This window comes from Corvus brachyrhynchos, unplaced genomic scaffold, assembly GCF_000691975.1.
Source record: "Corvus brachyrhynchos isolate BGI_N302 unplaced genomic scaffold, ASM69197v1 scaffold346, whole genome shotgun sequence".
In the NCBI taxonomy this organism is placed as follows: domain Eukaryota; kingdom Metazoa; phylum Chordata; class Aves; order Passeriformes; family Corvidae; genus Corvus; species Corvus brachyrhynchos.
This window is the reverse complement of record NW_008238644.1, coordinates 5,683,850-5,692,312: the sequence shown is the minus strand read 5'-3', so window position 1 is coordinate 5,692,312 and position 8,463 is coordinate 5,683,850. Positions and strand designations below refer to the sequence as shown.

General features: G+C 41.6%; 1 protein-coding gene across 2 annotated transcripts in view; it reads right to left on the bottom strand.

The window, feature by feature from the left end:
* RLIM (ring finger protein, LIM domain interacting) overlaps positions 1-8,166 on the bottom strand; it is a 16,909-nt gene extending 8,743 nt beyond the window's left edge. Inside the window, exon 1 of one of the 2 annotated variants that reach the window (XM_017737586.1) lies at positions 8,029-8,166. The gene's annotated coding sequence lies outside the window, so the exon portion shown is untranslated. The remainder of the gene's footprint in view (positions 1-8,028) is intronic. The other variant, XM_008636218.2, reaches the window with a different exon arrangement.
* Between the last annotated feature and the right edge of the window lie 297 nt (positions 8,167-8,463).

Genomic DNA, 8,463 nt, shown 5'->3' with positions numbered 1-8,463 from the left:
CCGAGTCTGTATCTGATAAATATTATAAGGAACACATGCAAATGCAGGAGACATTCTGGCACTGGCTGTGCCATGCAAATACATCAAATGAAGATAAAATAACCAGTTTCCTTGATCACTCTGCCTCACTATTCACAGCATCAAGAATTTTCCTGTACAACTGGTAGAATCTAGTTACTCAGAGAGGTGATTAACAAGCTAATCCTCTGCATGCTAAAAAGCTCTGCAATACCATTCCCCATCAGAAAACATTCCTTTCATTTAAACCATACTTCATGTGACATGGAAATACTGGAAGAATAAAGCTTTTCTGCTTCTCACTGGAAAATTTCCAACACTTAGACATCTGTCTAGTGCAAAAACCATCTTTTTTTGGTTTGTCAGCACAGCTGTCAAGTCAAGACTGCCCACAGTTTACATTAGTGCTTCTCCAGAAGAGCAGCACTGCATGATCTCCACGGGCACTTTATTTCAGCTGCTATGGTGAAAATTAAAGTGCACCAACGACCTCAGTGTGTAGCACCAGAAAAATTCCACAGGACAGGATATCCCATCACTGCAGACTTGCCAATTATGGAATTGCTGTTCTGACCCTCTTTGTCTTCAGTTCTGATGCAGTGGAACTCGACTTTAAGTTAGTGATATTAACTAATAATAGCCACTCAGAGCTACGGGTGCTGTTGGGTTCTGTGAAGTTCTGCCATTTTACCAAAGCAATTACACCTTTTTTTTGGGTAATCAGGAAGCAGCAGCAATCACCAGGGTCACTACTGAGTCAGATGGAAGCCTATCAGCTTTCTCTGCATTTCTAAATCCCTGGTGCAATCTAAAGACTGCAGACTGGCATGTGACGTGCTGCGTTCTGTGACTGTGCTGTTAAACACCGATCAATGACCCTGTTCACAGGACAGTTGAGCAATAGTTTCTGCAGGTGTGTTCAGCTCTGACCCGGCTCACTTAGGAAATCTCTGTGCCCTTTACATGCTAGACACGTATTTCTAATGAGAACACAGCTTCAATCAACTTTTTTTACGGGCTTTCTGTAGCAGAATTATTACTCCAAGTAGCATTACTTAAAGACATGTTGGAGAAGATACTTTTAAAAGCAGCTGTCGTTAGTTCTGGTAATATCTGAATAAAAGCCTCGAGTAGAACAAGAGACTTGCATCCTAAATAAAACCTTGAAAGATGCATTAGTTCTTTGGGAATACATATCAAACTCTAACCAGCATTCCCTTTTTCAGGATAACAATGAAACAAAGTCAACAACAGGATTAAAAAAGTAAAGACAAGTAATAAGATGCTAAAGGACAGGAGCAGCACAAGTTTTGTAAAATATTTTACCCGAAATGACTGCCATGGGATTTACTGACTTCAAAGCACATGGAACGTCTTCAGAAAGATGGCAGTATTAACACCTTTGTAAGCATTAGACTAATTCTTCAACAGCTTCTAAAAAGAAAGCTGCACTACACATGCAAAACATAACATTTATTTACGACTTTCCTTTTAACTGAAAATTCCAGTGCTTGCAGGCATCTTGGCTATATAATGCCTACATATTTGCCTATTCCATTTCAGAAAATGAAGGGGCACCATTCTTGGTCAGACAAAAAGGGAGAGTCAAAACAAGTCAAATGGGGGAAAATTTTTTTTAAATCTCTTCTTTACCAATAGGCTGATGTACAGTTCAAATGTTGATTCTTTAGGAAATGCTTGGAATAAGTCAGTACTACTTATTTCCAGGTTTGCTCTTCTTTTCTCCTCCATCACCTCTTATCTTCCCTTCTAAATTATAAAATAAGCTAATGGTCAAGGCTGAATAGTTTACTGCTAAGAAAAAAGCCACAGAGGTGGGATCTTGAATGAAGAATTTAATTTACATGAGGACTATTTCTGCTAGTGACAAACTCGCTGTATTTTCCTATTGCAAGCTACTAACAGGTTACTTCAGTCCCCCGTATCCCAATTTCACGACCCCAGAAATGCTGTGAAATCTCTATTGGATGCTTACACTGATGGAAATACAGATGGCACAGAAACACAGCAACAACACATTCTCCCTACCTGACTGCTGACAGCATATGGGATGATACTCTTCAAACCAGAGCTCTGGTATTAAAACCAGCAAATGAAAACCAGGATTTCTACCCCAAGGCTTCTGCTACTTTCTGTCTCCTCCCTGTCCACATTGTGGACTCACTGTGGTTGTCCAGCATAAGCCTCACCTCCCAGCCTGCTGCAGAGCTCTCCATGGCCAGGCTGAACTTACTGGAATGTTTAGACTACTCCTGCCTTAGCACAGCTCCATAGGGCCCATCTGGCAGGACAGCAGGATTTCCATGGTGGGAGTTAGCACCACCTCGCGCTCCTGCCACGGCAGGGCAGAGAGGCAGAAATAACTTCAAAATCTGCCCTCAGGATGCTGCTCTCAGCTCACACCCCGCAGACAATTAAGACTGGCTTAAGGAAGCCAGTAATACAGGCAAACCTGATGAGGGAAAACCAACAGGTGTACTATTAACTCACAACAAAATAACCAACATTTGGTTATCTAATAAGCAGGTACGCTTCAACTCTGCTGCTTTCTTCCAGTGTAAAACTTTGCTCTTACCCAAGCTAAAAGATTCAGAATTTCCTCCTTTAGTGTCCTTCCTTGTCAGCACTGAGTTGACACAAGGTGGGGAAGGTCACAACTACGAGCAGGAAGTTCAGATCTGCTGGTTATCGCCAGCTTCAGCTGAGATATCCAGACATGAAAATCTCTTTATGGCAAAGTGAGGGGGTGACCACCTAAAGATTGCACAAAGCAAGAGAACCAGATAGGATAAACAATTTTCTCCTTAACAAAAAAAAAAATATTCTTCAGCAGCTGAATATCCAGACACAGTAACTACAGTGAACTCTTAATTGGCGTTCCCATCCTGCCACAAATCAGAAAAGTATCTTCCCTGCAGTTACGCTTCAACAACCTCAGAGATTTCCAAGCACAAATGACTGCCTGTCTCTCCACTGCTGCTCCAAACTGCAGTAAGCCCACAAAAGCTATTGTTTGTTACATTCTTTTATTCAAGAAGAAGTAATACTATGTTCTTTTGGATAGGAACAGTTTAAGAGTACTGGATATTCCCTCAATAATGCAAAGTTATCATTCTTACAGCGTAAGAAATATTTTATGTTTTCTTTTATGCCAGGTTGTGTGTAAACTAAATCCAGTAAGGAATGTGCTACTGCCTCAAATCTGGACGAACAGCCAAACAGGGATAACATTTGTGTTTCACTCATCTACCTTCAACAGTAACACAGTCTATCTCCATATTGCTTAGCACTTGTGGACTACAGAATTCTTCCCATAAAAAGTACTAATGGACCACAAGGCACAGCAATGAATCTCTACTTCTTCCTCCTTCAATAATGTGTAATATCTCCTGACATTAGTTATCCGTATTGAACACCAAGACACTACCTTAGCCTGCATTCCTGGGTTTTTTATATTTAAAAGAAATCCCATAAAACATTAGAACTTAATTAAACCAACCAGTCAGAACTTAGAAAATCTGACAAAGCCTGGAATCACTCATTGGCAGGGTTAAATGAAAAAGCGATACCTTAAAATTAAAATCTTCGTTAGATTTATGGGGCAAGCCTTAAATTTTAACAGGACAAGGCATGGAATTTAATTAAACTGAAGAAACAACTCAGCTGCTCGTGAGTCAGGTGTGCAACAAGAAGTTCCTCTAGAACTCCCCCATGTCGGTGCTACCGGTATTTCAACCTCACCTGAGAATCTCTCGTGCCCTGTATGGCAGGAATGTTTCCTGAGTTACCTCACGTCCCAGCAACACAGTTAATACCTCTGTATAAACAAAAAAGAGGATGGCAGTGTGGGTGTTCCAGAGATGTCCTCAGCAGAAGGCCAACTTCTCATTTATGATTCATACCCTCATTTTAATTAGGTATTTCAACCGGTAGAGCACCTTGCTTACTTCCAGTCTGCAGAAATGATCAAACCCTTGGACTAAAGGAGTGACTCAGGTTGGAAGCCAGAAATACTAATTTGTTTGCTTTGGGTCATTAAAGGCTATTTTTCCTGCCCAGCTTGCAGTGAACATGCCTCAAAGACACTTCAGCTCGAGAGAAGCACAGCACAGCTGCATGTCCAAGCGCTTTCCACGAACTGTGACTTCAGCAGCTCTGACGTGCCATGGCAGCACAGCCCCAGCCAGCCCTCTCTCCAATTCCATGTCTCAAATGACACAGGAACAGCAGCTAGAACAGGCAGTCCTGTTACCCCAGCTTCTTCAAGCACAAACAGAAGCCACTTCACACACAGCACTCATCCAACCCACCACACCTCATTTTCCTAGAAGAATTCAAAGTTGAAAAACAGTTTCCATGCCAGTCAGTATCCAATTTCTCAATACTCAAAACTAGCTGGAAGTAAGACATAACAGAAACTACATTTTCATCTTAAATATTTCATCACTCAAGTCTGCAAGCTCAAAAGCAGAAGCAAAAACTGTCAGTGAATCCCATCATTAAAGGAAAAAGACACCCTAAGACAGTGGACTGAAGTCATCTATTTGCATTATACATGGAGCTTCATTATGTCAAGTTTGTTTGGCTTTCTCCTTCTGTGCAGGTGCACAAGTTCCCTTTTGTGATCACACCAAAGGCTTTGATACCACAGGTCCAACACACTCATCTCCATCTTAGAAACAGTAAAACACAACAAACTTTTCTAGTTTTCAAAGCTGCATCATGAATTTTATGGGGTTTTTTTTTCCTGCTATTCTGGCTTTTTATTTCCACTGTGATGAATAGCAGATTTAGGTTCTTATTAGATTTTTATTAAACCTACCACAAGTTTTAAAATCAAGAACTCCCTGTGTCCTCTTTAACTCAAAAATTATCATGGAATATGCACCACTCTTAGAAAGCTGGAAGAAAGTTTTGTGTTCTATGGAAGTGTTCTGTGAAAAGTGCTGTAACATTTAAATGCCAGTTTAACAAGGAGTGTTAAACATCGATTCAGCTTTTTCACTACCCCAGTGTGTTTCAAAGCAAAGGCCCTAAAAACAAGGTGTCATTCTGAACATACACTTTAAACAATAGAAAGCAAATGAATACTTTTGCAGAACAGTGGCAGAAAGTTCCACTTTTTCCAATTAAAAAAAAAAAAAAACCAACCAAACCAGAGAGGAAAAACACTTCAGCTGAACCAACTGTTGAGATAAAGAAGAGAAACACTAACAACTCCTGATAAGTCAGAAAGAAGTGAGGAAATCAGGGCAGAGCTTAGCAATTCCAGAACACTGAGAGCATGTGGAACCAAGATGGAGCTCTGAAAATAAAATGTGGTAACAACTGCCAAAATGCTGGGCTTTGCCTTTTATCATCTGCACTTACTAAAACAACACTTTTCACATACAAGTGGAAAATAAAATTAAGATAACACTGCATTTGCCATCAAATTCAGATAGCACAGAAGAGAAAGCTTGGTGTATATGAGGTGCGGCAAGTTTCCAGCACTGCAGGCTCATGAAATGATGCTCTTTTTGCCCAGAAATGAGCTTCCTGCTGGGTCAGCAGCAGAAGGCCCAGTCTGAACCCAAAAGAAGAAGTAAATCTGCACACAAGTAATCAGTGCTGACCCTGACAGACTATGAACAGGACTGATATCAAGGACAAGTCTAGTTTCGACTCTAGAAGAAACACAACCTGTGGTTAGTGAAAGCACTAAGCCAATCAAAACTCACTGAATTTCAACTGAAAAAGAAAAACCCATCTTTAAATTCACTGCTGAGTCTTGCTGTCTCCACACAACTGCTGCTAATAGAGGCACTGTTAATAGTAAAAGGGCAACAACCAGAGAATCACTGCAACCACAACCCACAGAGGAATTCCGATACGTGCATTCCTGTTCTTGTTGATATCCGGTGCCCATGGAACACAGAAGTGGGAAATAAAATGAAGGCAAATTTATTTGGATTTAAATAGGTATCTGTACCATGAGAATTCCATTTCTGATGCCATCCCAAGGCAGGCAAGCTCCAGCATTTTAACAGGATTATTTGCACGTACACCTTGCACATCGAAACCCAGAGTGCTCTGAGCAAAGTGATTTTAAATTACTGAACCAAGATAAAATGTGTGCTGGCTTTTCCTACATTCCATAATCATTAGGTGGCTTTACGAGACAGCACAACTCCGCAGACCTCCTGGAGTCAAAAGCTGAGCTTCAACACTGCACACCAGCCAAAAGCTGCTAACGAGTACCTCGTTAATACAAACCTGAGCAGTCTGAAGGAGACACAGGCTTGTGTTTATGATCTTACCTGCAGCCAGAACTTGTGCAAAGGCAAAACCAGTCCCTGGGATGCTCCTGGCTATCCCTACTCACCACACAAAGCTCCTGACTAAGTTATGACACTGCCACGCTCTTTAGAAGTTTTGGTTTTGAGAAGCACAAGACTCTCATAAAAATATCTTGAAGACAGAAATGTTCACATTTGGTTTTATCCCTTCACGACTAATATTTGCAAGCTCAGTAGATGGTAAGTTTTCACCAAGACTGAGAGATTAAACCACAAAACCTTGGATAAACACCCAATAATGATGTTTGGATTCAAGTGTTTTAATACATGGAAACTGAAGTTCTCTATTAAAAAAAAAAAAAAAAAATTAAGACAGTCCAGTAATGTGTTAAGCCACATTAGGCTGGACTTAAATGCAACCTTTAGACTCAAGTATATGAAGTCATAACGTTATATTATGCTATGATTGTTTAAAAAATAGTACAACACGTCCACTGCAACTGGAATCATTCTGCTAAGATCAAGAGATTTATTTTGATATATTCCCACAGGGAAAAGGAATAAAGGAACATGCAAAGCAGGTATATTGATACAGAGGTGTTTTGAAAACATTTCCATCTAAGGATCTACCCCTTCCTCTAAAAAAACCCAAACCCACACACTGGAGACCAGACACTTGTAACACTCTTGTCCAGTACACCCTGGCATATCCAGGAACTCAGTAATAGGAAAAATAAATATGATATAGATGGCAACCACTACAGGCTTGAAAAATACCGGCGTGGTTATTTCAGTGACAAACATTTACCCAGTCAGAGCTGCTGATGAAGGGAACACTGCAGTTGTTGTGCCTTAGTGGTCTAGCATAACAAGAAACCCTTAATTTTATAATGTGTGGTATGATTTCCCTTCCCAAGACGTAATTCCAAGCTACCATTATTTTAATTCCAAAATGGTAAACCTGTAGAGGGAACAGAGTCAGTTTAAGTGCCAGCTGACCACTACAAGAAAACTAAATATCTGATCCTCAATTAAAATAATTAACTGCCCAACTGTTTATTTGTTTTAGAAAGACTTGACAAGTCACTGCAATTAAAATTCAGGGACAAATTAGTGTCAGAACTTCTTCTGAACATTTTGACAACTATTTTCAAGTTGAAATTACCCAATACTGTCAATATGGACAGGAAAATAAATGGGATGTGTGATGATACTGTTGGGTATTATCAAGTTTGTATTCTTGCTTAGGAGCTTCTCTGTATCAAGGCTCCACCTTCCTGAGAAACAGCAAAATTAAGACTACTATTATTTTAAAAGCTCAGTGCTTTTTGCTGGGAAACCTTTTGTCAGGCTCCTACTGCACACTAAAATCAAGACACATAACAAATCTTATAAACAAACCTTAACCATCACTACATTTTATACATATATATATATACACACACTATTATACACAACCTGATATTGCTCCTCAATTAAAACAGATCACTCAAGATAAACACATACATCCAGCTGGACTCGACAAGGGTTTTGAAACAGAGAACCAGAAACCTTAAATGCCAACAAACAGCATTAAAAGGGGCAGGGAAAAACTTGCACAGGAAGCTAAGGTGACAGAGCAAAGATGACGTGATTAACTGGGGAGAAGCTCAGCACAGGAACAGCAAGCACCACAGGTATGAACAGGTCACAGGCTGATCCAGAGCCTTACACAGCGGGATAGGAAGAGTTGCTCTCGCCTGTCTCCCACAACAAGACTTCTTGCCTCAACTCACGGGAAGCACGGCCTGAAAACAGGGCCCTGAAAAGCTGCGATTCCTTCAGCAGACACTGAACTGTGGACGAGGCCCAGGATAGCAGCTACAACCACCCCCCTCCCTCCACCCCTCCCAAAAGGAGCTTGTTCCAAATCCTCCCCAGGCCCAGCCGGACACCCGGAGGGTGCCGGGCCCGCCTGCCCTCCCCGAGGAAAGCGCAAACCCAGCTCCAGCCCCCAGTGGAAGGTGAGGGTCGCGGCGGGAGGCCCCGCGGGGAGAATCCCCGGGGTGACGGAGCGCGGCCCATCCGGGCACACCCGCGCTCGGACCGCCATCACCGCCCCCCGCTCCCTCACGGCAGCGCGGATGGAGCCTCCCGCGCTCCGCCC